Genomic DNA, 12126 nt, shown 5'->3' on the forward strand with positions numbered 1-12126 from the left:
TCCTTACTTGGGAGCAAAGAAATATATAAATACCAGGGATGGTTAGTGAAGAGGAGAAGCTGAGGGGCAAATGCCAGGGAATTCTGATTAAATTCTGAAGGGCATCACAGACAGCTGGAAAGCACCCTGGCCTCGCACTTTGGGGACCCACACCACAGACTTATGTAAACCTTTTTTCAGGTGATTTTGCTTTTTTCCAGTGTTGTATAATCTTTTATTTTGCATTGGGAGTTTTCACAGTCAAAACTGTAGCTGGTGAAAGATTTTTGGAAGATTTTTGGAGTGCATTAACGAATTGTCATTGCAAGCAATATTTTGCTTTCAAATCAGACTCTGAAACACTAGTCTCAGAGTCTAGTATTAATTCCTGATATCATTAAAAGATAGACATCTCTGTCTGTCATGCACTGACATTTATTTTATAAGGCACTGACATGATTAGAGCTTTGATTTGATTTTCTAGCCAATATGCTTGGCCCAGGATTCCCAGGAGTTGTCTTTAAATTTAGCTTTCTAAGTTCAGGTTTCAGTCATCTATACATGAAGTAATTTTTTAATATTTTAACACCTAGTTTGGCATCTTACATATTCTCAAGTCTTCCTTTGCCAGGCCACTTCCTTCAGTGCCCAGTAAGATTACTGACTGTGGTAACTCTTGGCCTTCCTCCCAAGAAGACCCCTTCAGCACTATTCCACATAGAGCCAAGGAAAGATGAATAGGCTGAAAAATAGGCAACTGCTCTCTCTGCAGTCCTTCCCCATCTGTTTAACCACAGTGGATCCCATGCGTGCGATGTCTGCAGCCTGCACCTTAGGGATACAGAGAGAGAGTCACTGGGAGTGCAGCAGGCACAGGTCAAAGGAGTGAGACTGGTAACAGTAAGGAATCTCAAGTTTGCAGCAGAACCTGCCCCTCCAAAAAAAACCCAGGTATTCCTCTATGCAGTCATTCACAAAAATATCTTCAAACATTTCAGTTCAGTCTGGTCTGACTTTCTAGGGGCCAAATCTGATACCTGCACATTATTTGGCGACCTGGTTCTTCTGCCTGCACTGGATAGCCTCTTGAAGTACATCAGATGTTTACACCAGGAGTAAGGAGTAAATGAGGAGAGTAACTAGGCTAGACGAGGCTATAAAAATATAGTTCTTACCCTTCAGACTGAAATACTACAGCTCTTTCTGAACTCTTGGCCTTTTTTCACACTGGGATGTTTACAAAGCATCAGAAGATTTTTACTCTTTAGATCTTGAGTGCCTTAAAAGAGGTGTACTTTACGCCAACTACAAAGGCCCTCAGAATCAGACCTTACATGTTTAATCTGGATGTGCAGAAGCAGACGGTTCCACTGCTCATGCCTCAGTGCATTAACTAATCTTTAAAGAACAGGGATTAAGGAGAAGCTCTGCCCATGAACAGGTTAGTCCAGGCTGTCTAGCCCAGGCTTCAAAAATTCATTCAGATTCCTCAGAGGTGTGTAGTGCTGATCACTGTCCAGACACAGGACACTGGATTAGACGGACCATAGGTGTGACCCAGGGCCACAGTTTTCAGGTAAATTTCCATTGCAAAATGATATTACTTTCTTGGTTTGTTTTTGTGAGTTTTTTGGTGTTGGTTTTTTTTTCCTGTTCCTTCCATGTGCATAATTAGCTGTTCATTCTGTTGATGTATTGATACTGGTGTGTAGTAAGTTGAAGAAGCTGGATTTTTTCCTCCTCTTTTGTAGCCAGTGCTCATCTTTTCCCTGGCTCTGTCTAGGAGCCTCTTCAGCCAAGAGACGCAGAAGAAAATTAGTGTCTCTGTGTCAGGAGGGATGGAGAGAGGAACCCACTGATAAATGACAAAGGCTGATCAATCCTTCTGAGTTCTTTTATCTCAGCTCAGGTTTTATTTAGACATTGCAATACTGTTCAGTGCAAAGGGACAACTACTACTACTGTCTTGCCATCAGCATTAGAAATAATAATATTTAACATGGACAACCTCTGCACATGTTCTTCTCCTTGTCATTTAAGTTTCTAAAACACAGCAAGGGAAAATTGTTTCCAGTATTAAATAGCATGAATGGAGCTGACAGTGCTATTAGAATCATAGAATGGTTTAAGTCAGAAAAGATTTTTGAGATCATCAAACCCAATCGTTAACACAGCACTGCCAAATGCACCACTAAACTGTGTCCCTAAGCACCACATATTGTTTTTATCTATCTTTTCCTATATAGATACAGATATATATGACTTCCACTATAACATTTCAAGCATCGGCACCGCCTGAGAGCTCTTTGCAACTGCAGCTTATGCATTTTGCAGTAAAATTTCTCTCCCCTTCTCTTTTCCCTCCTCTTCCTCCGCCCCCAGAGAACCGACAGGCTTTCTACTGACAAATGTTGAGTGTTGCTCCTGAGGATTTAGCATTTCAGGCTGTGTCTACACAGCTTAGGTTTCTATTATTACGCAATGGCTTAGAGGGCAGTGCTTTGCCACATAATTACAGAGCCAATCTGTTAGGACCAGGAGTTTGGATGCCTCTTTCTATACCAAGTATTTGCCTCCTGCCCACTTAAGACTCCTCCCTGATACTCTTACTTGTTTATTATTAGCTTCTTTTTGTACCCGTTTCATCTGGTTTCTGGTTTTCTTCCCTTTCCTTTGCTACATATTTGTTTATTTCAGAAGTGAGGGGTCTGACTGAGTCGTGCCTGCACGGATTCCTATGCAGCACAAAGCACTTGCTGTATGTTGCATCGTCAGAAGAGGTAAGAAGAAATTCCTGAAGCTGCCTGCTAGTTCTCTCGGGTTTTTCACTCTCTATCTTTTTTTTTCCCTCTCTCCTTTTTTTTTTTTTTTTTTGGTGTGTGCACATTGCTTGTCTTACAAGCTGTGCAGGCTCTGCCATCTAGAGCACTTTGTGAGATCACTCCACTTTGCTGTTTTTCCTTCTTCCATCTCTGCGTGACTGTGAGTGTGTGTATCACCCTGCCTCTCTTCCCCCCGCGGTACAACTCAGCCCCCTACCCCATCACACACTCACATACACAGGAGCTGGGCTTGCTCGTATGAACTTGAAGACTTGCAATACTGAAATGCATGTGTTACCTTGGGATGCACTAGGATGAGAATGCTCAAAAAGCCTGCAGGCTGCTTAGTCCTCCAAGACTGGGTTTTTTAAACGACACAGGAAAAGAACAAGTTGTTCACTTTTTTTTATTCTTTTCCTTTTTCTTTTTTTTTCCTTTGCTTTTTTTGTGCTTTGGATATTACTGAACAAAGAGTCTCAGGGATTCACACGCTCGGACTTCACTGAATCAGGCTGCATCTGACAAAAAAATCTTGTCTGCATTTTGGTTTGCTAGAGATCAACTGGGATTTTTCTGATTCTATCTTCTTTTGAAAAAAGAATGCATGGAATAGAAAGAAGGTCTAAGTGCCTGTCTGAGCCTATTTTACCAAACCTGGGATAAATGCTACTTCTCTAAGGTAAGTGCAAGATTTTTTCATATGTATGTATAAACTGTGTAGTTATTAACTATATATAGATATGTACCCAAAACATTTTATAGACAGTTACCTCTGATGGCAAAAAATATCTCAGTCGTACATCCTAAAGCATTGGAGAAATGTATAACTTTATCTCCCTTTTCATTCTAGCTTAGATAAGATTGTTCATGTAGAGTAATGGATCTCAGTCTGGGTTCTGCTTCTCATGGTATGAAAAGGCACTTCAAAGAGAATATTTTTTTAAGAGTCAATAGGAATTTTTATGATAGTTTTTAAACAGTGATGGAAAGTTGTTTAAAAGAAAGGATAATAATTTGGTTTCTAATAAAGGAAGACTTGAGGAATAGAGTAAAGCTGTGAAACTAATTTCAGCTTTCTGAGGAATTAGTAAATCCTGCAAAGCTAAGGAAGAACTTCGCTGGACAGATCAACTCTGCTGTATGTAAAACCAGAGAGGAAAAGTGTGAGGATCTTGGAAAATGTCATGTGAAGAAATGGAAGGCATAGGAACAGCTAGAGAAGGGAAGGGAGTGAGGGGTGTGGAGGGGCAGTGGGCACCCACTTCAGCGTCTGCTGCCACAGAGGCTGTTGTTCTTGGTAAGGCAATGCCGCTGGTGATGGACATCCACAAGTGGTAAGGTGGGCATGTGGGGGATGGGGTACACAAACAGGTATATGCTATGTCATGTCTGTCTGACGTCAGCAGACATATATACTCTCAGCAAGATTAAATGTGCTGAGATTGGGGTGGGGGAAGCATCTAAGTGGCAGCACAGCACAAGATATATCAAAATGGAAACTGAGTCTCTGATTTGAATGGACATATGCACAGGTTTGGGAGACAAAGCAAGTGCATGACTGAATAAAAGAAAGGAACTAATGCAGTGAAAGAAATTGGCAGTGAAGTCAACAAGTCCCAGTATGGTACATTAGTAACTGGAAATGTAAAATGGTCAGCTGTGGTAGTGTATGCAAGGTAGGGTTCTTAAACTGGGTAACTCCTACCTCCACAAAAGAGCCAAATAATATTGATTTAAAGCAAGAAAATTTTTTCTCTTTTCAGACTACCTGATCTAGTATTTTTGGGGCAGTGCCATAGAGATATTAAGAAGAATAAGGTTTATTTTACCTACTCCATCTTTGGAATTACTATGACAGAAAAACTCTTTTTATGAGGAGGCAGGGAAACAGTAAGCATCACTTCAGTCTATAAAGTCACAGCTAATTAAATTGACACCTCTTAACTTTATAATATAATGTTCATCATGGGTATGTCCAGCAGATGCAACACAGTTGTCATGTGGATTTTCTGTTCCTCCAGAAAGTGGAAACATTGCCATGCAGGGGATCAATTTCCTATTGGAACTTGCTGTATACAGCCACTGTACTAAGGGAAGTTTTGGCTTGTGGTGAGAAGAAAGACAGACAAATAATTACTTTCACTCTTGCCGTGTTTCAGGCTGGTTGCAGTCTCCTTGTTTACAGCTTACTCTGTGTCTGTGGTGAGTTTGCATTGCCCACAGATCACCACTTGAGCATAACAGAGTGCTTCTCGTGTGCTTTCTGCTCGGAGCTGCCGGGTTGCAGCAGCAAGAAGAAGAGCTCCAGAGCTTCCCTGAAACTGCTTCTAATTCTTGGGGAGAGAGGGGGTGCAAAAAATAAGCAATGCAAGGAGACAGGTAGCAAAAAATTAATGCTGAACCAAGCTATTTTAACCCATGATACCCAGCAAAGATCTGTATCACCTCTTGGATCAGAGGCAGTGTCTGTCCTGCTCTCCCCAGCACAGCTCTGGTTTCTTTAAGGTGAATCTGGACCGGGTGTGCCCCAGTGTCTGACTGTGCAGGGCACTGGCAGGCAGGCAGGCTGGCACCCCTTGGTGCACCACAAAGGTTGAGAAATGTGACCCAGCCTCAGAGCCCCTGTTTACTGCTGTCCTCTCTGCCCCATGCTGCACTTCACAGCTTTAGTGCTTCTTGTTTAAATTTACAATAGGGCCATTACTGGCCATTTTTTCCCAATGGGAGGTACAAATGGCACGTGTAGCCTTGCCCAGCAGCCTCTTCTCTGCCTGCTGCTAAGGTGGACCTGAGCTGACAGCTGCCTGGCAATCCTAGTCAGAGTGCTTCTGCTCCCCCTCTTTGCAGAGGAATCTGACCACTGGCTCAAGTTTGCAATGTAATGATTAGAGACCCATCTGATCCGCCCCCTCCCCCCACTTTTTTTTTTTTTTTTTGTGTACTTGGGGGCATAAATACAAAATGGGAGGCTGATTCAAAATTATCAAGGTTTAACTGGTAGTAGGCGGGAGTATTCTTCAAGTGACTTAACTCCCTGCTGAGGGGTTGTGGACTGAAAACTCTTAAGGCTGAATTTGCTACCCACCCTCACAGAGGGGAGGGAGGGGAGGATGACAGTGCTTGTTCACTCCCAAATCCCATTTTGCATTGCTAATGCATTTCTGCCTTGACCTACAAAGATCACCTGTGCGAGAAGAGGAGTAATTTGTTCCAAGTGTGTACTCAGTCTTTTTTTTCTGGCTTGAGCACTCAGCCTTACTTTCTTTGTGTTTGTCCAAGTGTGCTGTCACGGGTTTGTTTTCATGGAGAGGCTAATTGCCCTCTAGGTGCTGGACTGAAAAGCATTAATGCTCTTTTTGAAGGAAGACATCTGTGGCTCCTTCATACCAGTCCAGATGACTCTGGAATATACTGCCCAACACCAAATAGGCCATTGCTGTATTCCCTTTTTCCTCTCTGTTTTTACCGTTTAGAATTTGACTGTAGTACCTAAGGATCTCACCAAGGGGCTGGGATTTACTCTGTCAGTGTCCAGAGGCTACATGTGCTTGCAAGGGGCTGAACAGCTTCCACTTATCAACTGAAACTTGTGACAAAAGACAGGGTTTCATCTGAGTGCACCGAAATAACAACAAACCTCACAAATCACAAATCAGCGTGATGCAGTGCTGCAGTGAAGGGCCAGCTGTTACTCTGTGCCCAGCCCAGCTCCACCCAGGATGCACAGAGAGAGGAAAGCCTGTAAGTGATACTTCTGGTTCTAGGAACTCAAACTACCTCCTGTGTGGGTGACTGACAAACCTTGCCATGAAATTAACATACATAAATATGTCATCAGAAGGCCCGCAGTGAAGTTACATGGAAAATTGGGAAAAGATCACCTCATTTAGAAGTATTTCTGCATCCCTTGGTTCAGTGATTGTCACTTTGCTTCAGAATATTTACATGACATTGTTTCCAATTTTTCTGTCTTCATGTCATTTTCTTTGTCTTACCCATGATATGGGTGTCTGATGACATCCTCATCTTTATGGAAAAACACTGGTGACAAATCCAGGATAGCAACTTCAGCATATAAAATGAGCAGCAGCAGTAAAAGTCAGAAAACATCTCCTCAGTTAAAAAATTGCTGATTTGAAAACATGGGAGAAAGGGAAAAGATGTGCTGTCAGGGTCTGGTCCCATGCAGAATCACTACTGACCTACATAGAAGGCAGATTTGAGTGGGAGTTTTCCAGTATAAACGTTTTTGTTTTTCGCAGGAAAAAATATTTTAAACAGACAGACACTTGATTAGGAAATAGTCGGTCTTACAATTTCCTGACTATAAAACTTTAGGGACAAAATTTCCAGTACACCTCATCTTACATTCCTTCTGGAAGATAAATTTTATTATTTCGTTCCAGTTCATGCATTTTCTATGAAAACTGAAAATAATTCATATGGAACTTGATCGTAAAATCCCATTTTGCTAAATGACAAGCAAATCTGTGAGTTGCACTGGAATTAAACATTCCTGGCCCATTAAAAGGCTTGCATACCTTTGGTTTGGGACATGGAAACTGTACATTTCCATTTTGACTCAAGGGACCAGAAAACTTTTGTCTGCCAAGCCTTAACTGGGAAGTCAATTTATTTGACCAAATGGGATTATTCTAGGGGTATCTTGGCAACAAGTGCTGTGAGATATCAAGGCCTCTGAGAGCTTGCCCTTGAAATAATTTCTCCAGCTATGAAAAACTTATGTGCTGAGAGGATATGGCAGCTAAATAACAGCAGTTAGGAGGGGATGGTTGCAGCAATAGTACAAGCAGTACAATGGAGCATTTAGGAGGCTTCTGCTAATCACACTTTAGGAAGGAACAGGTCTCTAATCCTTCAGCAGATCTGCTGCCACTGTGGGGTAATGGAATGAGGTGAGATAAGGAGAAGGTGCTGGAATAGCAGTAAATCCAGGGTCCTGGACAATGGTTGGTCAGAAGGTAAGAGGTAGGGCTGGTTCATCTCAGTGCATAGCAAGGCAGGTTCTGAGCTGAACAGAAGCTGGATTAAGGATAATATCAGCAGAAAGTACATGATGGCTGAAGGCATCTTGTCTATTTTAATAGAGCTAATGTTGCACTGAAAATCCCTGGAAAATACGTGTGTGGCACTGGTGTAGAAAATCACCAGTGCGACTCTCTGCCTGGAGCCAGAAGACGTAGGTCAGGGTGGTACATAGGCCTTTATGTGCAGGACTGAAACAAATTGCTGCAGTTGTCCAGTTAGTACTGTAGAGTTTGAGCTGATCTAGTTGGGAGAATGAAAGACTATGGAAAACCTAAATGTAGTTGAGTCACATGGATTGTGGTGATCAGGCACCTTTGATATTGGAGGAAATAAATGTAACGGTGAAGAAGTAAGGAATTCTTCATCTTCTGCCTTTAGAGGATCAATTTGCTTTAACAGGCTGAGGAGCAAGGGGGCTCAAAATGGTACCAGTTACCAAGAGCCCTTAGCCATTCTTTTGTCATGTCTAAGCTCCTCAGAAAAGCTTCAGTATACATGTCAGTCAGAATGAGTAATCCTCCTTTTGTTACAGCCTAAAGATAAAAACTAAGAACAGGAAAGGAAAAGAGGATATCTTAAGCATGCCACATCCTCTGCTGCAGTGGCAGAATGGATAGGCTGTGATATCAGTGAGAGAGAAGCACCTGTATGGGTGTTAGAAAGGAAGAACTGACTGTACCAGGATTTATATTAGATGTCTCTGTTAACAGCCGTTAAAAAAACGTATCTGCCCTTTCAGTAAAGAATGGAAACAATGAGCAGTCAAATGGCAAAAGGAAAAGTCAAGAGCAAAAAAGTGCCTGTCATGGCTTGTTCAGCATTCCCTGTCTGGTTTAAAAGTAGCCGACAACAAATGTCTGTCTCCTTCCCAATCATTTCAGTAGACATTTTATCTCCTTCCCTTTGTGAATATTCCTGTGAATAGGGAAACACATGTGATACTCAGAAAGCTCTGCATGTGAAACAAGTATACTAAACCAAGAAAGAATAAGGCCAAACTGTATTGATAGAAAATAAATTATCTGGACTGAGACCATTTTGTTGATTTCCGAAATGGAGAACTAGTTGGCATTTTGTATGAGTTATCTTCAGTGTAAGTGAATGTTATCATTGCTGCTGGCAGATATTTACTGTATATTGGTTTTTAAATAAGGGTACAACATTGATTACTTGCTCTCCAAACTATTGACTGCACTTTCTCCCTGTTGTCAGGTCAGATAACTTATCTCCTCTGGAAATGTTCAGTAGAAAAATGGGAAAATAAGTTTGCTCCCAGAAACTCTAATGGAGAAGAGGATAAGGGTTTTTGGTTTTTTTCTGGTTTGGGTTTTTTTTTTTTAAAGCTACCTATAATCAAAATAGCCTGTATTTAACCCTGACAATTGAAAAATTCCTCTGTTAGATATGCAAGTATTTTCTAGTCCCATTTCACATGGCCAAGTAGGCCACTGAGCCATGAATGCTTCAGTTGACACCCACTTTGGAAGGACAGTGTGACCTTTCCTTATTAGCACAGCTACATCTTCTGTTCACTGCTTCACAGACCCATTTTGACAGTGATACCTTCTTGAGATGAGGGGGAAGGTTGTTCATGGACTTCACGGTTATACTGTGTGGCCTGGAGTGTCACAGAGAATGAGCTTTCTCCTGTCCATGGTCTCCCATCACCCTACCCTGACTGGAGAAGTTTCAGGGGCATTAATTAATAATTGTTTCCTTCTGATTCAGGATTGGGTGACAGTAGTTTCATGGGAACTGAGAAGAACTGGTCCTACTGACAGAGAGTCAGAGCAGAGCAGCTGAAGAGCAGCTTGATGGATGCATGAGGGCAAATACCCTGAGGGCGAAGAGACAAACATTTGGAGAAAAATTTGAGAAATTTGGGTAGGATGAGGGGGGAGAGAGAAAGAAAGATCAGCTGTGTTATAGCTAAGAAGGTATTTCTGTCTATTTAATTATTTGTACAACTCTTTTTGCCACCGAGCCAGAGTACCAGGCTAGGCTAAAGACAGACTTACGGTGTGTGTCTTTGGTCACACTGTACATAGCTGATACCTCTCTCAGCCACTTCAGGTTGTTTTCTTTTTCACATCTAACCTGTTTTAGCCTTTTGGTGAACATTAGAAAATGTGCTCAAGCCCTTTGTGCATTTGTTTCTGTTGTTTCCATCTTTCTTTCACCTCCCTGGATCAGTGAGCTGAGTGAAGAAGCTATTTCTTTTATTTTTCTTCAGGACTGAACACAAAGAGTTTCTTATTATCAGCTAATACTTATAACTACTCCATTCTTAGTAGAACCTAGCAACAAGCTTTCAAGTCAATGTGAGAGACTCTCTAAAATGTGCCAGGTCCATCTTCTTATGATCTCTTTTCCAGAGAGAGGGCAACTGATGGGCTGAGCTCTTTCCCTTCTGTGCTGGATGTCTAATGGCTGCATTTCATGCCCATCTTAATGTTTTTTATTTACCTCTTTTACAACTTTTTACTTGCCTAATGCTATGAGCAGCAAAACAAAGGTCTGTGATGACCTTGTGGGTCTGTGTCTTGGGAAACCTCACTACTGTGCCAAGAAAAGGAAGAAATCCATCCTCCTGCAAGAAGGCTGAGATAGGACGTGGTGAATTTCTGTGCACTGGTGACTTCTATCTGACGTCAATGTCCTACCGCATAATAGAAAAATCAAAGTTATGCCACATTTTATCTCAACTATAGGATTGACATTTAAAAATAAATAATGCCCTCGGGCCAAGTAACAGCTGCTGCAGTTCTTTCCAGCACAGCTCATTGATCTTGTCCTCTCATTTGACATATCCTGCTACTCTCATGATGCTTTAGTTAGCATTAAATCCCAGAGAGATCATGTAGTGACCGAACTGAAACTGAGACCTAGTTGGGGTAGACTTTGCATGCACAGATATAGCAGTCCATACAACACCATCTTACCACACAGTGGAGAAAGACCTGAGAACAAGGTCTTTATTAGGCTGTGCTCTCTCTATTTCTTACTGAGGTTTTTTGCTTATTTTGTGTTAGTCTAATCATGTTCATCTTAAGGAATTGCTTTCAGTTTGTTTTTTTTTTTAATAGCAGGTGTTGTTTTATCCTGAAATGCTGGTGAGCTCAATGCATCTGTTAAAAGTACAGTATTCCACAAAAGCCCTGTTATAGAAATCAAGTATGTTTTAGGAAATCTGAAATAAAAAGCCTCCCAAGTTTAGTGCATAATGTAGTTGCACTCACATTTCTCACAATCATTCCTCTTTTCTTTACATTGACAAGTATGGGAAGAGCAAAAATGAACTCTGCAGCCAGCTGTTCATCCTAAATATGTCTCATCTTGCTAGCTCAGGTAAAAGGCAAATTGCACTTTGAGACTTCATTTCTGCAGCAAATCAGGTCTATTTTCAGAAAGCTGTTTCTTCAGCCACAGTATTTCAAGAAGGGAAGCCGGGGTGTGTTCCTGCCCCAAGCGGATTATACTGTGTTTGCAGAGACTTTAGTCATAGGGTGGGAAACACATTTAAGAACAAAAGAACACAGTTTTGGACCTTTGCTTCCATTCCTTCCACTCCTCATTACATTTTCAAAGCCTTTCCAACATTTAAACAAAACATTATCTGAGAGCTGTTTGGAAAGAATATGGGATCTTAGACTGTCATTCTCAGAATAATTTCCACTTTGTTTCAAAACAATCTTTCCTGTAGCTAGAAATTTATTTTGTAACATATTTTGTGGTCCTTCTATTGTAGCATCCTTTTCTCAAAAAAATTTGGTTTCTGTTTTTGTTTCTGTAGTCTTACCAGGAACAAGAAAAAAACATTTACCTTGCCAACACACAGGTCTTTTTGTTTGATCATGTCATAGAACAGATATTGTTGAATTTGGAACAGATATTGTTGCTTATATGGCACCAAGTAAAATCACATTTACCTCACACAAGAAAAGGATATTTGAGCTTACTGGTAGGCCTTTGTAAATTGATACTCAGGTGAAAGTTGATTCCTTATAATTTTGTTGACAAATGCTGAGCTTTGGGTGACATTAACTGACGTTGTTCACTGGGATTTCCATTAATTTTCTGACACTGTTTGACTAGTGTGATATTCAAATGTCCATGCTTTCAGGTGTATTAGTCATTCAGAGAGGCAGCAGTGCCCTGAGATAAGATAAAAAAATAAAGAAAGAATTAAATCATAAGAAACATTTTTTTTTGAAATTGATACTTCTAACCTTACTTCTAAAGATACTTCTAAATTAATAAAAATAAAATATAAACT

General features: G+C 41.0%; 1 protein-coding gene across 6 annotated transcripts in view; it reads left to right on the forward strand.

The window, feature by feature from the left end:
- The first annotated feature begins 1447 nt into the window (after positions 1-1447).
- Positions 1448-12126, forward strand: part of LRFN2 (leucine rich repeat and fibronectin type III domain containing 2) — a 153867-nt gene continuing 143188 nt past the window's right edge. For 2 of the 6 annotated variants that reach the window (XM_042022909.1, XM_042022905.1), the window contains exons 1-2: positions 2404-2759; positions 3274-3480. The gene's annotated coding sequence lies outside the window, so the exon portion shown is untranslated. Of the gene's footprint in view, positions 1556-2403; positions 2760-3273; positions 3481-12126 lie in introns of those variants that run through there. The other 4 variants (XM_042022907.1, XM_042022910.1, XM_042022906.1 and 1 more) reach the window with 4 other exon arrangements.

Source organism: Corvus kubaryi, unplaced genomic scaffold (genome assembly GCF_017639235.1).
Source record: "Corvus kubaryi isolate FWS band 111438036 unplaced genomic scaffold, C.kubaryi_AGA036_p1.0 37232, whole genome shotgun sequence".
Classification (NCBI taxonomy): Eukaryota; Metazoa; Chordata; class Aves; order Passeriformes; family Corvidae; genus Corvus; species Corvus kubaryi.